The 25,478-nt window shown below is 41.8% G+C and overlaps 1 pseudogene across 1 annotated transcript; it reads right to left on the bottom strand.

The window, feature by feature from the left end:
• Positions 1-6,194: 6,194 nt before the first annotated feature.
• On the bottom strand, positions 6,195-25,142 carry LOC306791105 (annotated as a pseudogene). The gene is made up of 11 exons: positions 25,072-25,142; positions 24,097-24,106; positions 23,790-23,954; positions 21,415-21,537; positions 19,987-20,125; positions 19,714-19,812; positions 19,479-19,638; positions 15,084-15,298; positions 7,814-7,914; positions 7,271-7,354; positions 6,195-6,349 (listed from the first exon to the last, which is right to left on the bottom strand). The product of its transcript is annotated as an uncharacterized misc_RNA (transcript).
• Between the last annotated feature and the right edge of the window lie 336 nt (positions 25,143-25,478).

The raw sequence follows: 25,478 nt of genomic DNA, 5'->3' as shown, positions 1-25,478 counted from the left end.
GGTTGTCACGATACCAAAAGTATGACTTCGATACGATACCTGCCATAAGTATCACGACACCGATACTTACGATACGATACCAGAATTCGATACAATACCACAAATAAGATACGATACTGGTATAGTTATCTATACTAGTAATAAATAAAACATCTGTACGGTTCCCTTTTTTACCAGCTTGTTCCTGCCCAGCTTTTTGAACACTTAACAAATGGCATTAATATTAGTATTAGCCTACAGCAAGATATTAATGAAAACTACATGGTGCCATCATAGCATTGATTATACACGCCTATGTAGGCCTATTGTCCGTATCTGACCAGATGACCACATAGTTCTACGTGGGATGGGTACATTAAAGATGGACACATAATTAAAGGGCAATTTCTCCCTTTTATTGAAAAACAATGAAAAACATGCCATCACATATTGTGCAGAACAAAATAGCATTAATAAGAAAAGGAAAGTCCTCCATTTTGTGTCCATCGTCCTCAAAGCTGCTAACCGGGACTTCATACGTCCGCTCCGTAGGTCTGATACCTCCACTGGACACGCCGCTCACTAATCGCTCCAACAATAGCTGCTTCCTCCTCAAAAATGCACACTTTAACAGCACAACAGCTGCTAGCAAAGGTAAATAGATAGATAGACAGATATATACTTTATTCATCCCCAGGGGGAAATTAGTTTGTAGCAGCAGTAAACAAAGTTACAGAGTAAACATAAAAATATGAAGTATGAAAGATGCTCAATATATACAATACAATAAAATAACAGCAGAATATAATACATTTAATGAAAATAAAAAAAGCACAGTATATACAACTGGAAAATTCCACAGGGGTCCAAGGACAACGGATGTCTTATGCTGTACAGATAGAAAAGTTCTGTTCGGCAAATTTGTGATTTATGATATGGGCTATACAAATAACATTTTAAACCGAAATTGCATAATGCATTATAACTGATTGTTATACACTATTTAAAAAATTGCAAAAAGATGTCAGTGAGTGACCAGCAAGTATTATGATAATTGACTTGAGCCATCATAAAATGCTTTATAATGTAGCGATGGTTTGTATTCATGCATTATACATATTTATGAGTGCCTAACTATAATTATACAGTGTTATAAGCAATTTACAATACATTACAATTATGTTTATAATGCATTATAGACATGGATGTCATAGAAAGCATTACCTAAAGTTCTTCACTGAGCCTCATCTAGCCAAAGCTGAGTGGATGAGCTCATCATCATGATGTATGTGTACAACCATTATCCAAATCATACAGGAGACAGACAAAGCCTCCTCTCCACCTTCATCTTGCCGAAACTTTGCCCCTAAGACCCAAGGTTTCCTCTTACAAGCCTTTCCCAGGGCTCTCTGACAATGACTTTACTCCAACTCTCCGTGTCTCCTCTTTGATGAAGCTGAAAATAAATCCACTCCAAAAGTGTCCAGCTCATGTCATTATTGTTACATAGAGGTAGGGAGTGTTTTTTCTTCTTTTTGCTCTCAAAATGATCTCCAATTACCCCAAAAAGCTGTGTTTGTCACATCACATCATAGAGGCAGAGGTATGGATGAGGAGCAGCGGAGGAAAAAAAGAACCTGGGGGGCCTTCAAAGACGTCATTTGATCTGACAGAGCATTTGCACATTTTTACATTTCAGAAACCGGAAATTTGAGATCAAGCTTTTATGCTTGGTTGCAGTCCAAAGTGAGTGTGACACACAAATAATCGGAGAGGGAAGAATAGGGTGAAAACTGGCGGACGGGGATGATTGATAATCAGCATGACAGTAGCCATGCTTGACGTTTGTGCCTCTGAACATAGTGACATGGGTCAGTGTGCTCCCGTGGGAGCAGAGCTGTGGGAAATGGAAGGACAATGCAGTCAGGAAGGCTGAGCTCTATAGAAATCGAATGCATCGCCGAAGGATGTTAATGTGTGAGAATTAAAGGGCTGAGAAGTCTTTTAATCCTGGAAACCCTTTTGGCATCACGTTGAAGATCTGTCGTCAAGCTGGCATACAGTTAATATCTAGTTTGATTAAATTTAGTCAATGCACTAAAGTTAAAGTAGCTAATCAGGGGCCATATACTCCATACAAATACTCCATACAAATCCCAGTAAGGGTAAACAATATAAAAAAATTGAATTAATGAGACTTGAATGGAAGATAAAATATTTTTCTTCCTATGAATATAGCTCTATAGACAAAGCTTTGTCTACCAATTAGCATCAAGGTTGATACTGCTAATAAAGTACATTAAACCTGAAACTAAAATTCAACATCAGAGATGGAACACGCTGCCATCTAGTGTTGTCACTGGGGTAATGTTAGAAGATTCAGCATATATGTTCACTATAAATTGTACAACAAACATGGTAGCAAACTGTTGCCTATTTTCACATCCAGCAGACGCGGAGCAACATCAGCATTCCTTTTAAGTCATGCTTGTGTCCACCTGAAGAACTTACGTCTAATATCTATCCATCCATCTATCTGTCTTTCTCTTTCTCTCTCTCTCTCTCTCTGTACAATTACACATGAAATATAATATAATGCATGCAGTCACCACTTCAGGAGTATTGTTATTTTCTTCGATTCTGCTATTTTACTAGATAGATGTGGATACGTTAACAACATAACAACAAAACACATACATCTAATAGAAAGATTGAATGTGCAACACTTTATCAATTTCATCCTTGTCAAGACCGCACAAAGCAATACTGCCTCCATGACACAACTGAATTGTACAGTTAGGGTCAAGAAACAGCATGAAATCATCTTTTTCATAAACACTATCATTTTCAGTTTGAGTTCATGACTGCATTTGTACAAAGGTGATACATAACTGAAACGTGTTTTCTGTGATGTGACTGAAGCAGCCTCTTATCAATATACAGTTTGGTATTCTGACCACAGTCAAGCAAAGTCTCTTCATTCTTCATGATAGATGCATGAGATGCAGTGTAGGAATAACCTGCATGTCGAAATACTATGTGCACTAACTATAGCATCTTCCGGAATTGCCCAGTGTGATAGCTGCTGGGCGGGTGAGGGGATACTTACGAGCACCCGGCTGCGCCCGGCTGAGCGCAGCCGTGTTGCAGTTTACCCAGGGAACGAGAGGGTCGCCTCTGTGTTTTGGTTTGTACTTATCTCTGGAGTCTCTGGTGTCACCCTGAAAAGGGTGCAGAATGGGGACTCTATAGTTATACTCTGGGACCTCAATGCTCACATGGGCAGCAATGGAGAAACCTCGAAGGGGTTAATTGGGAGGAATGGCCTGACTGATCTGAACCCAAGTGGTAATTTGTTGTTGGACTTCTGTGCTAGTCATGGATTGGCTATAACAAACCCCATGTTTGAGCATAGGGCAATTAATAAGTATACTTAGCACCAGAAAAAAGAGGATTGACTTGTGGTAGTATCATTAGATCTGAGGCCATATGTCTTGGTTGAAGAGAGCAATAGAGCTGTCAACTGCTCACCAATTGGTGGTGAGTTGGATCAGATGGCCGGGGAGGCTGCGGTACAGACCTGGTAAACCTTGTCATCGTGAAGTGAAGGTGATCTGGGAACAATTGGCTGAGGACCATGTTGGCAAGGTCTTCAACTCCAACCTCCAGAGGAATCTTTCGTCAATCCTGAGGGAGGCTTGGTACATGGAATCCAAGTGGGCAATGTTCAAAGTCTCCATTGTGGAAGCAGCTACTATGAGTTGTCAGTTGTCGAAAGGTCATCGGTGCCTGTCATGGCAATAAACTAAGAACCCACTGGTGGAGGCCGTCAAACTGAAGAAGGAGGCCTTTCGGGCTTTGCTGGCCCATGGGTTTTCAGAACGTGCAAAAGGGTACCGGTTGGCTAAAAGGGTTGCAGCTGCTGTACTTAGTAAAAATACAGGGTGTGGGAGGAGTTCAGTGAGACTATGGAGAAGGACTTTCAGTGTCCGGTTTGGGGACATCACAGTTACATCTCTGCTCTTTGCAGATGATGTGGATCTTCTTGGCTCCATCAAACTGTGACCTTCAGCATGCAACTGGGGCACGCACAGCTGAGTGTGAAGCTGTCAGGACAAGAGAGTACCTCCAAGTTTGAGGCCAGAAAATGGTGGATTGTGCCCTCCGAGCTGAGAGTGAGTCACTACCCCAAGCGAGGAAGTTCAAGTATCTGAAGGTCTTGTTCACTAGTGAGGGAAAAATGGAATGCAAGATGGGGAGGCGTTTCGGTGCAGCCTCAGGAGTAATACTGGCTTTGTAGCAGACCATTGTGATAAAGAGGGAGCTTTGCTGGAAGGCAAGCCTGGCTTTGGGTAGTGACCAAAAAAGTGCGACCATGGACATCTCCTTTTGGAGGTTTAGAAGCACTTGCAAGTTGTAAACACGAAAACATGACTGACCTTAATGGCCTGGTGCAGCTGTCCCACCTGGCTGGACTGTAGGCCACCCAGGTTTGTGTGCAGTACGTTATTCATATCAATTGTTACCATGTATTTGTTGACATTGCAAAATCGTTAATTGTCATAATTTTTGACAATTATATCAAGGCAATTCAATAAGAATTTGGTAACTTCCATGAACTATAACTAACTTGAAACTCGACTTTATGGACATGGATGATTCTGCACCTCACAAATGACATCTAGTCCCAACATTCAGTGCCAATCCAGGACGTAGCGTGTCATTTGTAATGCGTAAAGTAAAGGGGGTGAAGGTCAAGGTGATGGATAGGCGTGCAGCGAATAACATAACTGCAATTAACATTTCCCTTTTTATTAACAGAGACCACCAACTTTCTCCAACCAGTCATTGTTTTTGTTGCCTAACCTTAACTACACCTTAACCAAAGTTTATTTGATATATATATATATATATATATATATATATATATTTGTGCTGGGCAACGATTAACATTTTTAATCACGATTAATCGCATGATTTTCTGGGATTAATTTGTTAAATTCTCAGTGGTAATAACTAAACGATATATGCTGATTATACATATTCCAAACAAAACAACTTTAAAAACTTTAATATGTGTGGTATTTGTTATAAATGTACGTAGGTACATAGAGGCTGATAAGAAGCTGTACATGGAGGGACTTAGGACCCAGGGGATTGTAGGTGAAGGAAACAGGAAAAGACGCCACACAAACAGCTGTGTTAAAAATGTCCGCTGAATAAAAAATAAAAACGCACAATAAAATAATTGTCTGCGTTAATTAATTAATGCGATAATAACTTGTTAACTTGCCCAGCACTATATATATATATATATATATGTAATTGTTCCCCAACAAAAATTATATATGATATGAACAGATATTTTTGAAAGTCAGCATTTGAAAAACCTGGAAAAAATATTAATCTGGGGTGTTGTAGAATTGTCCGTTATTAATGTTCTTCTGTGTATCGACAGTAAAAACTTCACAAAAAGTCAGAGGAGCGAGAGCACGATGCAATAAAGATCCCCGGCCCAACTCAAACCGACCAGTTCCAATTGCACTTCAAGTTTGATTTGATTTTTGTTTTTTTATCATAGCTCCACACCGCTAGTTCTCCAACACCCTCACGGGGCCAAAAGTAGAGGACTTTTCTCTTCTTATGTCTCTTGATATGCAAACATAATAATCCCTTTTTTTATGACCAACTTTTCCCAAGGTCTACGTGCAAATTCATCCGTATCACTTTCAGGAATCCAGCTAAAAACCTGATATCACAACATTACACAATGAACCATAGGTCACGTTCTTAATTTTTGAGAAGATTTGTTGTAGATTTTTGTGATTAAGTTGTGGAGTCAAGTTTAGAATCATCCTCATGGTCTCTGTAAAAGTACAGAGCAACTGTCCCACCTACAAAAGGCTTGGTCTTCACTTTATGCCTCTCTTATTTACTAATCAGACTATTCAGGGTGTTTGCTGGCATCGTTATGAGATTGTATTTCGTAAATACCTTTACCATTTTGCAACTGCCAGTATATACATTTTTCTGGAGCAGCTTATGTGTCGCTGAATATCTTAAACTTCACGGCTTGGTATGAAATATATACAAATAGGATGTACCCTGCTGACATGGTTCCTGTTAAGCCACACGTCTCCATGTGTAACGTTTGTGAAAATTCACAAAAAGAGATGACTTATCCTCGTTCAGGACCCATGGCTGGTTATCCCACCTCAGTCTTGGGTGCAAGAAGGTCCCTCAGCAGAGGTGGAGGAACAGGCCAGGAGCTCTGCAGGGCAGCCTCCTGCAGCAGCCACCTGTTTCTCTGCCCACAGACACAGCTCCTGAAGGAAGTTGGCTGTCTCCATTACCAGGTCGCTTTCATCATCTAAACAGGAGCATACACAGAGTAATTACCGTATGTCGGTTGTGTATATTTAACACAAGAAGACAGACACAGTAGCCTGACTGCAGTCCTAAGACTTCATTGTCCTGTTGCTGAACTGCATTACATGTTGTTGTTATGAATTAAACCAGATCATATATGACAACGGGGTGAATCTTACGTGGATAAAAACCTTCATTCTGACTCTAACAAGCCAATTGCCAGCATTAGGGAATAGAAAAAGACCAAACATGTGGAAGAGGAAGAGTAGGATGATGGGAAGATTTTATACTTTCAAAACTAAAAAAGCAGTTGGTTTAAATGGAAAGAATCTGGACAGGTAAAATACTTAATATTCCTTAATTTTTTTACTTAATCAACAGAATATTTAAAAAAATGTGTCCCAACATAAATTAGTTTCTACATAATTACAAAAATAGAGAGAGGATAGAGTGTTAATCTGCTTGTTTTCAAAACCTTGTTTTGTTCTCCTGGTAGATACATTGCCAGGGTGGTCAGGTTAGGGGTCGCCCATGTCAGAAGACACCGTGTGGACACCGTGTGGATTTGGTAACCCCCTGATGGTTTACTGTATATGAAAGACAGTTGAGGTGTCGTCCCGTCTGGCAGGGAAGCATGTGCTTGTGCTTTGGAAGGAAGTGCTTGAGTGCTAGGTACACAGCCTGTAGCAAGTTCGATTATACCCTTGGCCAGGAGGGACGATAACTCCTCGTTCATGGCTAGGGCTTTTGACATATTGCTGATTATGGTCATTTTGACCCAGCTGATGGCTGGCGACCGGTGTCAGAATTGAAGGAGGAAACCATCCAGAAGTCTGAGCTTGAGCTGCCTAGTAGCTGAGCTGCTGCAAAGGCCCAAGAACTGCTGCCTGGTCTGATTAGCTTAGACAGTCAGCTTGAGTACCTGTAGAGCAGCTGAACCGACTAGCTCCCCCGGTTCCACTGTCTCTGACAAGGGTGACTGCAACAGCCAAAACTGGCAGCAAGTCTAAATCAGAGTGGACATAAAATGCCTAAGTTCACTTGACATCAGGGCCAACTCCTGCGTTGTAAAAACTGTAAAAACATTACATTTACATTACAGAAAACAATGTATACACTATCAATACCAGCTAACTCTTGTTAAAGCAATGTCAATCAATTTCATGTCAACTGAATGTCTACTGAAAAAGATGGACCTTATCACACCGGTGATGACCGAGGATCGGAGCGTCCACCACTTCTAGACTAAGAGTCAACCAGCCAACACACCATTCCGTCCCTGGAGAGGGACAGCTTGTCGCAGCCTTTGGGGTGAGATCAGATTGGTGGGATCACAGGGCTACAAGCAAATAGCTCAAAGTAACTTAATTTAATGCTACCACAGTAGTTAACCTGTGTTGGGGTCTGGCGCCACCTCCTGGCTGGCTGAGCTCCTCACATGTTTTCCTTCCTCACAAAGCCTGACCTGGAATCAGAGCGAAACTCCCCCTGATGACCACACCCCCAGCTCCAGCCAAAACCTGATGCTTGACCCTCCATTGGCCAAGAAAATGCCCCCCGCTGTTTCTGAGACCAGGTTTATAAGCTCTAACACAGCGAGATTCCTCCTCTTCACGCCGGACTCGTCCAGGCCACAAGAAGGTCCATCTCTCCCTCCAGCATCACGCTGGCAACCGAAGGCCACGAGGAACCCGCGGCCTCAACCCTCATCTCAGCGTGCACGCGCCATTCGCTGGTCGAAACAGACCGTGTTATATTCTGAGTAAGGCCCCTTATCCCGCTAGAACGAATCACTTCCGCGATCCGTTCTCCGCTTTTTGTGTACACAGCCGGCAGGAAGACGTCTAATCTCTCTCCTGACCGATGATCCCCGGGAGGACGCACGGACCACGTCGCCTCAACCGAAGTTAAATCGTCCTCTCTGCAGCGAGGCGATCGAATCCGCGCCAGCTCCGAAGCCGCGCCGACACCAGCCCTCAACACTCGAGGACTGACCGTTTCCCATCACGGAAACGGACCGAAGCCGCACCAGCTCAAAAGCCGTGCCGACAAGCAGCCCCCCCCCCTTCCTCGAGGAAAGAACGATTCCTCCACGGAGACTGACCTTTTTTTTCCGAAGCTTCTCAAAGTACGGTTCATGGTGTCTGGGCATAGCTTACCTTAATTTAGCCTTAGTTTAATCTAGGTTATTCATTTATGTGTTGTCATTCCCGTATCTTGTTGTGTTAAGACACTGTCGCGTTATACGGAGGTATTACGCAATCATCACGGACCAGAGGAGCTCCGCTGTCTTGTGTACTTAACTGCTGTAACTGTCTGCATCAGATCCGTCGCCGCCAGTGGGTGTAGAGTTTGTGTACTATCGCTTTAAAGACTGAAACTCCAGTGGCCGGACCCTCGTCTCGCCGACCGAGTTTCGGGGTGATAACAAAACAATACGCTCAGCCCACCGCAGTGATAAAGGTCTGTTTTGTTTGTGGATGATTTTCATTTATTTCATTTCGTTCTGTTTTATTTCTCTCTTCATTAAATTGACTCTGTGAGTGAGCTGAGAGTCGTGGCGATCACTGCATAAGCTGCCGGCAGTTCAAACCGACAGCGGTAGGCTTGTGCATGATAAGACCAGCGTACATCAACCCTCATTACAACATCGCAGCAGAGTTGATTCATGTCGCTTTCGCCCTCCTTTTTCTTTCTCCCCCTCCCGTAATATACACACACATAGTCAGGGCCCCTGGGGAAACCCCTAGCAGTCGATTGCCTCACACACGTGCTGCACCGGCACACGTGATTACATATAGCCACCTCTCAGCCATTTTGTCCGCCATCTTGGTTTGTAGTTCTTGGCTGTAGTTCTAAGATTGCCCCTCCTCCTTTCATCACTGATGGAATAGGTTACACCCCCTCCTCTCACACACACACATACTTACATACATACATCCTCCATTTTATTCATTTGACTTCAGGTAGTAGACATACAATTGTGTGATAGCGTTTGTTGGTTGCAGTATTAATTGATCTGATCATTTATTATTTTGATTTAATAAACTCTGTTATACTTTAAGGAGCAGTCGTCTGTGATTACTTGTGCATATGTGCGTAATGAAACTGTATGTAGTAGCTTTGTGTACGAACTTAAACCTTCACTGTCACTGAATGTGTAGTCATACGCAGACTATTAACATTATGAGTGACTACTAATTATGAGACTTAGTTTGTCGTTTGGTTATTGGTCCCTGTTCGCAGGGTGGTGCCCCGTTGTTATTAATAATCATTAATAATTGTTACTTACATGAATAATTCCATTGATGTCAAGAATTCAGTTTCTTAGATGCTGATACCCAAACACGCTCCTTTACGTTCCCAACACGAAAACATGAAAACTGAATGTTCTCTTGGATGACACCGGAATATATACCTGATTGGGGTAATTTGGCATCACATGTTTTAAAAAAGGCTTAAAATCCATGCATCAGAACCATTGCTATCAGATTTTTATATTCTACACATTGGTATTCCTTTTAAAAACCTGGCAAAACTTAGATTGGGGTGCTTGGATTGGATAACACCAGGGTGGGTTCTAACAACGACAAACCCTGGTTTACAGCAGAACTCAGGCAGCTAAGGCTGCACAAGGATCAGGCTTTTAGAAGTGGGGGCAAGGACATGTATAAAGAGGCAAAATACAGGTTTAGTAAGGTGGTGAGAGATGCTCAACGACTGTATTCTGAGAAACTGCAACACCAGCTCTCAGCAAGTGACTCTGCTTCTGTCTGGAGAGGTCTCAGGCCACGTCCACACTACTCCGTTTCCATTTGAAAATGCATACGTTTTGCTACGTATCCACTGAGTGTCCACACTACGCCGGCGTTTTCGAGCACCGAACACGGAGGAGTTTGAAAACGCTCCCGAGGACAAGTTAGGGTTGCTTATTCGTGTGGATGGTCGAAAACGGATACGTTTGTTAACGATGACACCCACGCTACTTGATTGGTTCTGAGCAGTCATGACGTGTCCTTCCCTGATTCGTCACACTCCTATCACGTGACCCTTACCCAGAAGATCACAAACCACAACAACATTGATTATCGATCGACTACCAGGTTAATTCAACATGGACAACTGATTACAGGTGTTGCTGACCTTGTTGTCTTTACTAGCAGCTGTTTTGCTGTTAAAGTCTGCATTTCTGCGGAAGAAGCAGCTGTTGTTGGAGCGATTAGTGAGCGGCGTGACCAGCAGCGTCATCAGACCTACGGAGCGGATGTCTGAAGTCACAGTTAGCGGCTTTGAGGAGGACGGACACAAAACGGAGGACTTTCCTTTCCTTATTAATGATTATTTTGTTCTGCGCAGCTATTGTGAAGATAAAATGTAAAAGGAACAAAAGCAGTAAATGCTCTCCAGTAGGACAGAGACTTCAGCCACCAGCAGAGCTATGAGTGAGAAGAACAACGAAACGAGTGAGAGACGTGTGCTGACCACATTTATGGACCCATAATCGAGTAAACTTGTGTAAGTGTTGATTTTAGTGTTGATTTTAAAGTAAACTAGAAAATTCCGCAGGAAATTTTGGCAGTGAGGCTGCTACTGCCTGAAGACATTGCAATATATATACACGCCGATATTACCGGTAGTAACTAAGCATGTGTTTTCAAGGATCGTTTTTGTTTTAAAACAGAGTTTTAAAACAAAAGAGTAGTGTGGATGTAGCCTCAGACAAATAACAAACTACAAGCCTAAAACCCCCCACTCCATAAACGACCTATGCCTGGTGGACAAGCTGAACGAGTTCTACTGTTGCTTTGAAAGACAATTGGACAGTCCTGACCCCATCTCCCATGGCTCCATCAACCAGCCCCAGACCACCAGGTCCCCCTCCTCCAGCTCAGCAGGGGCCCATGCCTCTGTACCACCCATCCCAGTACCCACCCCATCCCTCTCCCTAGTGACGACTCTCTATATTCTGGAGAGAGATGTCAACAGGCTTTTTAAAAAACAGAACACAAAGCAGTCGGCCCAGACTCTGTCTCCCCCTCCACCCTGAAGCATTGTGCTGATCAGCTGTCTCCAGACATCTTCAACACCTCCCTGGAGACATGCCACGTTCCAGCCTGCTTCAAGGCCTCCACCGTCATCCTCTTCCCCAAAAAAACAAGAATCACAGGACTGAATGACCTCTGTGGTTATGAAGTCTTTTGAGTGTCTTGTCCTGTCCCACCTAAAAACCCTCACTGACCCACTCCTGGACCCCCTGCAGTTCACTTACAGAGTCAACAGGTCTGTAGACGACGCAGTCAACAAGGCCCATCACTTCATCCTCCAGCATCTGGACTCCTCAGGAACCTACGCCAGGATCCTGTTTATGGACTTCAGCTCTGCCTTCAACACCATCATCCCGTCTCTGCTGCATGACAAGCTAGAGCTTAATGCTCTAAAGACAGTATAGATGGTTGTGGATTTCCGGAAGAACGCAGCCATACCTTTCCCTATCACCTATCAGACCAAGACCTCACGCCACATGAACATTTTTTTCCCATCTGCAGTGGGGCTCATCAACAAAGCCCAGGACCCCCACTGACTGTCATCCCCAGGACAATTTCCTTCCCTCCGGTACACTCCCCTGCACATCCCTTCTATGTTTCTTTATTTAAATACACCTGACACTTTACATTACACTTTCATTTTACTTGTTTATAGTACTGTTTGTTTGTTCACTTTATTTTATATTTTATTGTAAATTTTAATTGTTTTTTGCACTGTGTTGATTGTTGTTGATTGTTTAATGTTTAATGTTATGCACCACCTGCCATGTCAAATTACTTGGATGTGCAAATAAACGGTTCTGATTCTGATTACGCTAGTTGTGGCTAATGTAGCCTGGAGCTTCTCGCTTGCAGCAGAGATAAGGAGCTACAGAGGGTAAGCTCACTTCTTTCTGGCTCCATACATATTTTTCAGATTTTTTAACATGTGGTCTTCACAACTAACCAACGCTGACTCAAGAGACATCTCTTGAGGATATGAATCAGTCTTCACACAGCTCACAGACACCAAAGGCTTTATAAATTATACATTTTTTAAAATGCAGTAGTACTCCAATACCTGGAAACACACTTTGATGAGTAAAATCAGAGGGTTTCAAGTGCATCCACACGGCTCTCAACATGGCGACAGCTAAGCTGGGGGCTTGCAAATGGTGCTAAAAGTGCAAACAATGGCAACAGTGCTGAAAGAGTTAATAGTGATACGCTGAGGCGGAACCAGGTGGTGGGCGCTAGGCTTCCACGACGCAGTTGGTCTGGATGGCGTTATCAGCTGTAGCTGCCGTATGAGAGCAGTGCAGGGCGGCTGCCATGAGCTAACCAGTGGGCCACGTGTAGTAGGTTGGAAATGCTACATGCCCATTTTTTTTTTAGAATAAATGCTCAGAATAAAACAAGTTCTGGCCTCAGCATGACGCTAACTTTGGTCCTCTCTATCAATTCACAGGTTCTGCAAAACTCGTTTTTCTGTCTTTAGCTTGGTTTACGATCTAATGTGAATGCAGTAGTAAATGTTATGTAATGTTTTAACAGGATTTGGAGATGTGTGATGAATGTAGTTAGTTTTATTTGTAGCCAATTGTTCCGACGAACGTCGTAATGCGGCCTAGCTAGTTCTGTCCGTAAACTTCAGTGTTACACTGTAGTTTTGTAAGTGTAAGTCACTAACATAAGCCTTCTGTGTCATAATACAATGTGTTTTAAATGAGACTATTAGCCAGCCAGCAGAAAGTAAATGATTTGGAGGAAGATACGATATTCAAGCTAGTTTAACATGTCTAACATATCTAACATCGTGGTGGTTGCGCCATACTGTTAAGCTCTGCTGTTTAACGCAAGTGTGTGAGAATGTTGTAGAAGATTTTGTCTATTATGCGACCGTGAATAAATGTTAGCAGGACTGTATGTGTTAATATGTGAGCCACTGTAAGTATGAACAGTGAAGTGCATGTATGTTTTGAGTGATATTATTTTGGAATCTGTGTTAATGTGGAATATATTTGAAATCATTTCAAACCTGGTCACACAATATTTATGTAAATTGAGAAATGATTTGATCTGCAATTGTGTCTGTCAGAATAAAACAAGCTCTGGCCTGAGCACGACGCTAACTTTGGTCCTCTATCAATCCACAGTTATATCTATTGGCTACACAGTGCTTCCTAGCCTGTGTAACCTTTGCTGCTAGTCCAGATTTCCTCGAGGTCTGGTGCCGGTAACACACGCTCTCATGCACAAACATGCACTAAAAGAGAAGCCGGCACGGTTGCCGGCTTCTCTTCTCTTACAACACACACTGGGGAAGTGTGACTTCATTTTCTGCTCTTGCAGTCTGCCTGACAGGCACTTGAGGGCAATGGGATACAATGCACAGAGGGTGAGAGGAAGTGGGTAACACACAGTCATCTCCAAACAATAGGACTCAAGAACAAGATGTGCGGCTCAAGATCTCACAATCTAATGTGCAGATTCATATGAAATTTACATGTTCTTCAGTGTGCGGCGGAATACGTGTTTTAGCGCTGCAGTGTTGCTGGATTGATTTGTCATGCTTTGTTGTCATATAAATATATGTGACTGGTTCTTGTGAGTTTGTTCTTGTCATTGTGTTAATTACATTGATTTTGACGATATGCATTGTCCGTTAATGACGAAGCATCCCGTCATGCGCGGGGTTAGGGTCGGACATTTGATTCTCTGTTTGGGCTGTTGTTTTCTTTAACAAAGCAAGAATTATGGTCTGGAGAAATGGGGATTGTGTGGCGATGGCTTTAGCCCTGTTTGAATCAGTATGGGAACAGCTGCCTAAACACTGCGGGGAGAGTTTGTAGCTTGTGTGTTGCTGTTGTTTTCCTGCTAAGCTAGTTTAGCACGCCTCCCAGAACACACGCGCCACACGAGGGTGTGTTTTTGTTTTGTTTCCGGGGTCAGAGTGTCTCTTACGCTGGGTGGGTTGCCAGGTTGAGCGCAGTGGCTCCACCGAAAGAACATTATATTTCCCACAATTTAAGCTTCTGCATTTTCCAAACGCACTAGTATTATTCAAACGTATTGTTCGGTTCGTAAGCCTCGTACCGAACGGTTTAATCCGAATATGTGTATTGTTACACCCCTAGAAACAAATAACAACCCGGAGCTATGGTGTCACAATGAGGTTATTAGGAGGTGGTTCAACTGTAGTAGGACAGCACAGAAGGCCCAGGTATACAATGCACGGCCCGCCACTGCCATATATAGATAAAAGGAGTGTCTGCAGATGGGTTACCAAGACTATAAAAAGTGTGCCATGAGCCTTGGAATGGTCAAAGACACTGAACATTTGTTGTTCTACTTTCCCGCCTGAAACAGTAAGGTCTTGGGTTGTTCAGTGATCATTGCAATTGAAGAAAACCCCATACTATCACTAAAATGTTATTGTACAGTATTTTAAATGGTTCAGAAGAAAATGATGGGCTTTTAATAACAAAACACAGATTGATTGATTTAACCACAATTACGAGAGCAACTTGATGCTGATCTACCAGTCAAGTCAAGTCTACATTTTTTGTTTTATAGCACCAAATCACAACAGAAGTCATCTCATGACACGTTTTATATAGAACAGGTCTGTACGCTACTCTAACCCCCTGTAAAATGGGTGCTGGGAGTGCTGCTGGTTATATATTCAAAGGACAGACTCGTTGCACTCACTTCTTGACAAGTGCATCCAGCTTGTCATCTTGTTTCTGCAGGAAGGCCAGGCATTTCTGCAGCACACAGCTGATGTAGTGCATCTCTATGGCAAGGATCTCATTCATGTCCTGCTGCTTCACACACTGCTCACACAGCATATCCATCACCTGGTAACACTTCTCCAGAGCTGCCACATTGACCAGCACAGGGTTCTCCTTCACCAGCATGACTATCTGACAGATTGGAGAGTTGGTTAGATAAACATTTCTGGACAGAAATAATGTTACTGATTGAGACATAAAGAAGAGAGTTCATCAGCAAATCACCAAAGTCATAAGAATTCATCCTCTGGGCCCCAAGGATATGTGTACCAAGGCAATGCTTCTAATAGATATCATTCTATTAGGCTAGATAGAATTTTATTTTAAAAAACTTAAATATCAACCGCATTGGTAGTGCAAGAGGAAAAGTCAGGGGATCCCCAGGGGGACGAGTTGGCTTTATCCTCTGAGGAACAGGAATTCACCCAATAGTTATTGAGATATTGCCATCCATTGGTCCCATGGACCTTAATGGAATTCAAAGAGCACTGGCCTATCTAAGCACCACTGTGAAAGTAATCTCTATTATTAGCAATACACCACAAACCACAATCCTTATTCAGTCCAAGGATGTAGTCAGTGGAGGGTGGTTGTAGGAAGAGTTGAGAAGTGCAGGGGTTAGTGGGTTGGTGGGTTGGTGGGAGGGGGCCTATGTGTCGAAACTGTCAAAAACTTAACCCGCTCTGCAGCCACGGTACTTCTTCCTGATTTTGTACGGGATCTCCAGCTTCTCCCTGGGTACCTTAGCCAATCTTCCGGCAAGGAGTTTTTCCTTGGTGTAAACAAAGGAGCTTTTCCCTCCACAGCAGGCACTCACATATCTCCCCAAGAAAGAAAAGTGTCCCAAACACCAGTCTCTGGAATAGGTACAGCCTGTGTGTTCAGACTCTTTGCAGAGATAACCAAATTAGGAGAATGTGAATATATATGACCAGAAACTTGATCATAGCTTATATGACAAAATGGAAGCTGAAAGATCAGTGCTGACTGTGTGTGCCTATGCTGCTTTACACCTCCTCTTTTGCACATTCCTTTGACACGGACCACTATGAGCTGGTTTCATTCATTTAATTCAATTCTATAAGGTTTTATTCAGTGGGTGATATCATGTGTTTAGTATCTTTCAGCTGCTGAGGAGACCCATCTTTCAACCATTAATGCTGAACACCATTAATGCTTTAGAAAGAAAGTTTGATTTTTTGGAAGGGGTAAGGTTTTGCTCCATTGACGCTAGAACCCCTGGACAGAAGACTATAAAACAAGGGGAAGCTCTTCTTTCTTCTCTTCAATGCCTCTTCTCCTCTGTAGTTTTTGCTCTTCGCTCTTTATTTTGATCCGTTACCTATAGCAGGTGTGCCTCCTATAGCTGAATCCCCAAGCCGCACCGAACCTGTTCAAGTCCGGCTTCTAGTCAACTTTGAAAGAAAGAAACTTTGAAAAATGAAACTCTGAATTCAACCATCATCTTTTCAGGGGGGTGAAAATATGTTACCATCTTGCTAACTGTTGAGAGACACATATCGGCTCAAGTCGGGCAGCCATTGGGACCGAGCACACACAAAAATGACCAATGACAAAAAGGACCTCCAGCCAAGAATCGACTGCCTCCTTCAGCACAATCTTTCCCTGGCCATCAAAACCGCAAAGGGATACTGGGGTTGATAATATAGACTACTAAGTAACCAAGACGGATCTCCCATCACAATAGTAACATGTCTTAGCTGTTGAATAGTTCATTTCTTCAGTTGGCCAAGTTTGTATTCACTTTGTGGTTTCCTTCCAGATATGACTACATCACACCAAGAAATCCTTCACTAATTCCCTGGTATATAATGTCGTCATCCTTCAATCATCAATCGTTCATTGCTATATTGATTGCATTTGGTCGTGGTTGTCTGTGCACAGTTATGGAAGGATTAAATTGTCATCTGAGGACGGAAAATAACAACGTATCCTCTCACAAAGGTTTGTATGATATCTTACAAAAAGGTTACTCCTCATTTTTCCTACGAAAGCCAGGAACATGTGTCAATATCCGCTTGTTACATGCATACAGTCTTTTCAAAATGAACTGCTGTCTTCAGAGGAAACAATTTGAGCTTTGTTTATATTTGCACTTGGCACCGTAGCGTGAGCCTCCGCAAACGGCACATGTGCTCCGAGCTGCACTGAGGCATTTATGCTCATGCCCAGTTTGTTGCATTATTCTCCAAACCGATAGAGGGCGTAGAAACAAAATGAACTGTGAAGAATCACAAAGATAACAAGTGTAACCAGCAAAAAAACAACCTCCACAATGCAGAAGAGTGATTGTAATTATCTGAAAACTCATCTCATTCTCCTGGATTACTATAGTTCCTTTATACAAGCCCTGTAAAGAAAGAAGTCAAGTTTTGCATGCATTGTTAAGAAACAAAGGTTGAATATCCAGTAAACAATTTGATTTGGCTGCAAAATATTTACTCAAATGTAGATATTTATGACCTCCTGTTTCTAAAACATTTCAAATTGGCTATCTTTGAATAATCTCCAGATATGTTAACAGTTATTTTATCAGTCAACTCTTTGTGACAGTCAAGTTTGAAAAGCTCTGATTGCGTACAATGCACGTGTTAAGTTACAAAATAATTCAGAGGTGCACAACCAAAGGCTTCGGAGCTTTGGCGCACCATGCACAGGCCATGATTACGTCATTTTCGCTTTGGCGACCATAAACTACGTTTTAGTTAGATTTAAGCAACAAAACTACTTGTCTAGTTTAAGGCAAAGATGTGATTTACTGAGTTCGGTTTGGTAACAAACCTACTTGGTTAGGTTGAGCAAAAGATCATCGTTTGGGTTAAAATAACTACGGAAGTGCCGTTACTGAAGTACGGAAGTTGGGTGACAAATGATTCAATGTTGACTTTTCGTTTCACATTCAGGACGAACAGTGTTCTCCTGGCTGAAGGGCCGGGGTTTGTTGGACACATCGACTTACTCTGCATGGGCTTTTACGATCTTTAAACTTCCTGAATCATAATTCCGGGGATAACATACAAAATGATTTCATTGGGTATCTACAAACTACTGACCATTTTGTTTGTGGGTATAGCTACAAATGATGGATGACAACAGCCTGAAAACAACCATAATGCAGTAAGAATATAATTCAGCATGTGCAAACCAACCACCAAAATGCTCATAGCATTCATATGGGTGTAGACCATGCTCATGAAGAACTTAAGTCTGTTTAGATATCTGGTTCACACTATTCAGAATAAGCATGTAAAGCTGAAGGCAAAGAAATAGATAAAACTGTCTAATCGGCCAATCAGGTTACTAATAACAGAGGGCTTCTCACTCGGCAGTCTACAGTCTTGCTGCTCTTGCTGTAGCAGTTTTAGGTTTCGTCTGGAGATCTTGAAAGCCTAACTAGAAAAAGAAATGCCTGGACATAGTTTCATATTTTTCACAAGTTCTGAGCTTATTCTTTCTGTCATTATTCAGTGTTATCCATCACATGATTCAAGGAATCCTACCCTTTCTTTCTTGTGCAGTGACAAGTCACCATCATGCATTACCTTTGTGAAAGCATACAAAACATTGCTTTGTAAAAAGATACTTGTTTAAAACTTATTTTGTTGAATAACTCCATAGTCAACATGGCGAGTTTTGTTTTTTTAATGTGAAAAGTTGTATTTAGGGAAGTTTGACGTGAATACTTATTTTGCTCTGTGAGTTACAGCCACTGATTGGATATTGTGCTGTTTTTATAGTAGACAATGGGACAATAATGCATTTTGGTTCTGTTTTAATAGTTTGGTCAATACTAGCAAGCAAGCACTAAAACACACTGTAAACATTGAACACAAAGTAAACTATCTACAAAATAACAATCAATGAAAACAGCTTCCTCCTGCGGCTGAAAACAGGGCCACAGTAGAGCTAAATTATTTACATATTTGCAGTTATTTGCATACCATTATTTGCATTCAGGGTTCTGCAGCATGCTCTACTACTGCGGGACCCTTCTTGTCAAACACAATGTCACAGTGACGGCTCCTCCAGGGGACACATTCGCCACAATTTGTGCATTACGTAGGGCTGTATAATGGAGACCAGTGGCCAGGTCTTGACAACTATTGGATGAATTGACATGAAATATTAGTTATGGATGTTTAAGGTTCCTTCATGCTGAATCCTGATGACATTAGAGATATCTTAACTCTTCATCTAGTGCCAGCTGCAGGTCCAACTTTTCACATATGCAATCACATGCCAGTGAACCTGTGAATAAGTGGGCAGGTTTTAGCTCATTAGCGGGCCTCACCGTGACCGGGTTTAGGTTGGTGGTCATGATGATCTTGTGCAAGGGTCCTGCCAGCCTGGGGGGTAGCCTGGGTCTCTCTCAAGCCCCTGTGGTCTTGTGTAATACTCCAGCCTCGCCCGTGAGAAGAAGTTGTTCATCACTGTTACACAGTCGTGCTGGCCTGGAAGGAGAATGTACAGGTTAAGATGTAACCACCGTCTCGGTCACCAGTTAACACAGTCTAAGCATGTCTCACCTACAAACGCTGCCATCTGAGCAGCAGTGCGACCCACAGAATTCACCAAGTTTTTCTCTGCTCCTGCATCCAGCAACATGGAGGTGATATCGGTCTTCCCTGGAGGAGGTGGATCAGAGATTTTCATTTTAGAAATACAACACTACGTTGCATCACCAATTATTTTTCTAGACTAAAATGACAATGAATGTTAGTCTATTTAACTAGAATTAGATTTTTGAGAACTTCAAGGGAACGTACAACAAATGTTGGAAAACTGAGTGACAGTTATACCTGACAGGCCAGCAAACATAAGAGCAGTGTATCCATATTCATGCTGGTTGCAGTTGACATCGGCCCCATACTGCAGCAGCAGATGACACATATCGGCCTGGCCCTTATACGCTGCATGCATCAGTGGAGTCATACCATACTTAAGAAACAAATGAGAAAGACAACATTACATGAGGAGTTAGCTAATTTTATGCTGATGAACCTGGAAAAAGAAGCATGCCAGGCATTTACTTAAAGCAGCATCAGCTGATTTGTTTGATCACTTGTAGGGCAACAAGCTGAAACACATTATTAACATTTACATTCCAGAGTTGGTAATTAGTGTGTAGGATTACGGGGTATCTAGTGGTGGGGTTACATGTTGTAACCAGCTCAACACCCCTCACCTCACCCCTCCGTTCAGGTAACATGAAAACTCAAAATGCCACATTTATGACACTAACAGCAAACCTGCCACAGGATTTATACAATTGCTACAATGCCTCAACCTAACACAAGACATTAACTTGGATTTGGTCTGCTCCACTGGTCTTACAATACATCAACTCCACTGCCTCAACTTCAACATCTCTGACCAGCTGGCAGTCACTATGGACATTGACAACCGTAATGGTAAATGGACTGTACTTGTGTAGTTCTTTTATTGTCTTCCATCCACTCAAAGTGCTTTCACACTACTTGTCATCATTCCCCCATTCACACACTGACGACAGGGGCTAGGTGCCACCTGCCTATCAGAATAACTCGTTCACACACCGTAGGCACAGCTACGGGAGCAATTTTGGGGTGAAGTGCTCAAAGACATGTTGACATGCAACTAGCGGAGCCAGTGGATCTAACCTAAGTGACAGCCTGAAGGACTCCAAGACAACTGGTTAAACAGTGCATGTCCAAGCCTACACAGACCTTCAACAAAACAGTCATCACAGCCCAGTTCACCAACTTCCTACACCTTATACACACCGGTTCCATCAACCCAAAGGCTCTCTTTTCCATAATAAACTAACTTCTTAAACCCAGTGACAAGTGCAACTCTTTCTTTCATTCTTCCAAACAAAAACCAACAACATTTCCAGTAACCTGACCACCTTCCCATCCAATCTTGCTAAGGACGGTCTCCCAGCTATTTCCTCACTCATCACAGATATAATCATCTCCTCCTTCAGCTTTGGTTCAGACCCCCAAACACTCAAATTGGCTGCTGTCAGCTCATCCTCAAACAACCTGGACTCAAGCCTGACATTATGAGCAATTTCTGGCCCATCTCAAATCTCTCCCTTCTATCAAAAATACTGGAACGGGTTTTTGCCTCCCAACTCAAAGCCTAACTCGTCTCCAACACCTTGTTCGAGGCATTTCAATCCACTTTCTATCTACAGCAGAGCACAGAACAACAACACCCCCCTCCTCTTCGTGGACTCTGTTCACCTCAGCATTCTCATCCTCCTCGACTTCACTGCAGCTTTTGACAACATCAACCACACCTCTCTCTCCCGCCTTGAATCCTCCCTCCACTTCACCAGGACTGCCCTCTCCTGGTGAAAGTCCCATCTCACACACAAAAAACAATTCATAAACATCAACAAATGCTCCTCCTTTTCCAACCCTCTGTCCACAGGCATTCCACAGGGTGCAGTGCTTGGTCCTCTAGGGCAGTGATTCTTAACCATGATTGGGCCGCGAGCACCACCTAGAGGGCCGCGAAAAACTTTCAGTTTTGCACCTGTGGGCAGCGAGGGCCGCGGGACTGCATAGGTTATCAATTGAAGACACCAGAGATATTACTGTTATCCATGAGACGCTCAGTTACAATATAGCTTCCCACCACCGGGTGGCGGTAATGCGTCAGTCAGTTGTTTAACAAGCTGCAATAAGCAGAAGAAGACACTCAGCTAGCCGCTAGCCTGTAGCGAAAGTTATGGATAAGTTATTAAAAAGAAAAAATGAAGACGACAGTGGTGCCATACCCCCCAAAAGTCTAAATGTGTGCGCAAGTACAACCCTGACTTTCTTAAGTACGGCTTTGTGAACGGAGGCAACGAGGCAGAGCCGAGGGCTCAGTGTGTGGAATGTGAGCTAATGCTATCAAACGAAGCACTGAAGCCTTCAAAAATAAAGCGACACCTAGCGACGAAACATCCAACGCTCGTGGGAAAGCCTGTTGGGCTTCTTGTTGTGTATGCAGGTTTACATACACATGATAATAAATGTCTTTGTGATCATCACATTCTATCATCTCATTTATTTGACAAGGGTTTTGCCTGTTCAACTCTGCGAGGACACCGGCATCCTCGATCCCCTTCCGTTCCTACGGCTTGTTTGCGCAAAACGTCACAAAACATGGCCGTGTTTGGTATCCCAGCATGCCAAAAATCCTCATATTTGCGAAGAAATCATCGATTTTCTTTCATTTCTTATGGTTTCTCCACAAAAGGAGCCCACACACACACTGTCCAAAGTCGCCATAACCGCTGCAAGTCGTATTGTGCAGCATTTCGACGGAAAAAGACACATTACAGACCCGACAACGTGCTAGCGGATGTTACCATGGAGCTAGTGGCTTCAGAAAACGCTAATACTTATAGCACAAACCTTATCCTCCACTTCCATAAGCCGTCAACCAACGTTTGCGTAACTGAGCTATTCTCATGCTCGATCGTGCGCTCGGTCGCAGCCATTAAGCACAGCAAGTCCGCTACTCACACACCATGTCTTCGACCATATGTACATAGTTTTTGCAATTTGCAAAGGCTAAAAATAAAAGGGAAATAATATAATATCAAAATATAAAGGGAGAAACACCTTTAGTGTGTCAGAATATCATGAGGTTACCATGTGTCCATTTGGGTCTCCAAATGTCCTTTTAGAGCTCCGCCTGGATCTCTTTATGAAGAAACACTGTAGAATGGTCATACTTTGTCCAATTCTTCAAATGTGAGGCAGTTGTTCACTGATAGTGTAGTTACAGCCCTATACTGTCCTTTACCTGTACAGATACAGCCACCGGCAGTTATTTATACTGAAAGATACCTTTTTATTTTATGCGGACAAAAATCTTAAATTTTTACTGACTCCAAAGGCCCACTGCTCTGTTTCTGTATGACCTACAGGTTGTCTGACACTTTTGATGCATATAGTCAGAGTGGGCCCTGGGACACTTTGTACTTGAAAAGTTGGGCCCCGAGGTCAAAAAGGTTAAGAACCCCTGGACTAGGGCGAAGGTTTGGTTTCAACATTTGTTGGGACACATATTAGGTATGGGGTCTGGGTGTCCTCCTCCAGAACATTTTGAGCGTAAAAACACTTAATTTCAGAAAAATATTCTGTTGATTTCTTTCTGGAAATGTCTTTATTGATGTAAAGGAAAACACAAAAGTAATGCCCCTGGTGGCAATTCAAAATATAAAAATATAATGCTGTAAGGCTCTCAGGCATTCTGTATTGCTTTCAAATATCTGTTATACTTTTCTTTAATTGTTATCTCTACTTTTATTGTCTTTAACCTCATTAAATGTGCATGTGGCACCTATTCACCTCAATAAGACATTCATTCATTTTAATTAATTTATAAATTCCTGGAATTCAAAAGCTCATTTGTGTTTCAGATTTCAGCTCATGGTCAAAACCTTCTGCACATTCAAAACATTTCCCATAAAATCCCAAGATGTAAATGATATTATAATATATTTATATTTCATAATATTTAAATATTTAAATTATTAGGGAAATAATTGTCTTCCAGCAGCAGGTTACCAGCAACAGTAAATACACAGCAAGTAGAAATAAACTTTTTTCCTGCTCACGTCACCCCCGTCCTCCAGAATCTCCACTGGCTCCCTGTCCCACAAAGGATCCAAGTCCTTCCCCTCACTCACAAAGCCCTCCATGAACAGGCCTCCTCCTACCTCACTGACCTTCTCCACCACCACACTCCTTCCTGCAGCCTCTGCTCCTCTGATGCCAACATTCTGTCTCCACCACACAGGACCGAGCACCAGACCTGGCGAAAATGTGCCTTCTCCAGAGCTGCCCCATCCCTCTGGAACTCTCTCCCCAAACACATCCGAGATCAACGGATGATACATGTTTAAATCACAAATCAAAACTCACCTTTTCAGAACTGCTTTTATTGTGTGATACATTTTTTTAAACATTTTGTAAAAACATACCTGGTGGAGACGTTTGAGGTGTGGACATTAGAGCAAGAACAACAGCAACAATAGAGCAGAGATTTTGCAAAAGATGAGTGTCAAAAACAAACATCAATACATTACAATACATTACACCATACACAACATTACGATTGTTATCATATCAATACACACATATATATATATATATATATATATATATATATATATATATATATATATATATATATATACATATATATACACATATATATATATACATATATATATATATATATATGTATATATATATACATATATATATGTGTATATATATATGTATATATATATACACATATATATATATATATATGTGTATATATATATACATATATATATACACATATATATATATATACATATATATATATACACATATATATATATATATATATATATATATATATATATATACATATATATATATATATACATATATATATATATATATATATATATATATTGCTGCAAATTCTGAATTTTTATTGTTTACTTACCAGAACTATATAATCTGGTATAATCTGGTAGGAAAACAACATTTTTCCATGAAAGAAAATTAATTATTTATTCATCATCAGTGTCTAATTTCCTTATGATTCGTGCCGAATTACATATTCATGTTTATTTTTCAAAAAGGACATCCCCATAAAATACAACAACAGTACCATGATTTTATTTGAAAACAGTGCAATTTCAACGTTTGGACAATTTACTGTGCTACAAAAATATCTTAAGTGAGTGCCTAAAAGTTTACTGTTGAGGAATCAAATGAATCTACAAAATTTGTCATAAACAAAGTTTTCATAAGAAAAAACGTCAAAAGTTTATAATAAGTGAGAAGAACAGTGAGAGAATAAAGCTAGAAGTGTAATCTTATAACTGATAAATAACTTACTACTTAGCACTAATAACTTGCAGGATCTTCCTCTCAGATGCTGATAGATCTCCTTTCTGAGAAGCAGCCATCCTCTCTGATCAGCTCTGTTCTGTCTGAATAATCTGATCTCTTCTGTCCTGCTCTGCAGTTTGGTCCATCTCACAGTTACAATCTACGGGTAGACTGAGAAACTGCTCGGACACAACAAAGAATGGATCCATCCCTGGAACGTATCACGATACCAAACCAAGGGAGAGACACCTGTCTGCAGTATAAACATGCTCAAAGGAATACATATTGTATTGATTTCATCTATACATAAAGTTTGGCTCTGACTAACTCTGACTACTGAATGTGTTAAATGTGTCATTCAGTCCAGACTCACATGTACTAAGTCATTAAGCCTAGCTACATTTACACAATCA

The sequence above is a fragment of the Melanostigma gelatinosum genome (assembly GCF_949748355.1).
Source record: "Melanostigma gelatinosum genome assembly, chromosome: 17".
In the NCBI taxonomy this organism is placed as follows: Eukaryota; Metazoa; Chordata; class Actinopteri; order Perciformes; family Zoarcidae; genus Melanostigma; species Melanostigma gelatinosum.
The sequence above is the reverse complement of the archived record's forward strand: the minus strand, read 5'-3'. Positions and strand labels throughout refer to the sequence as shown.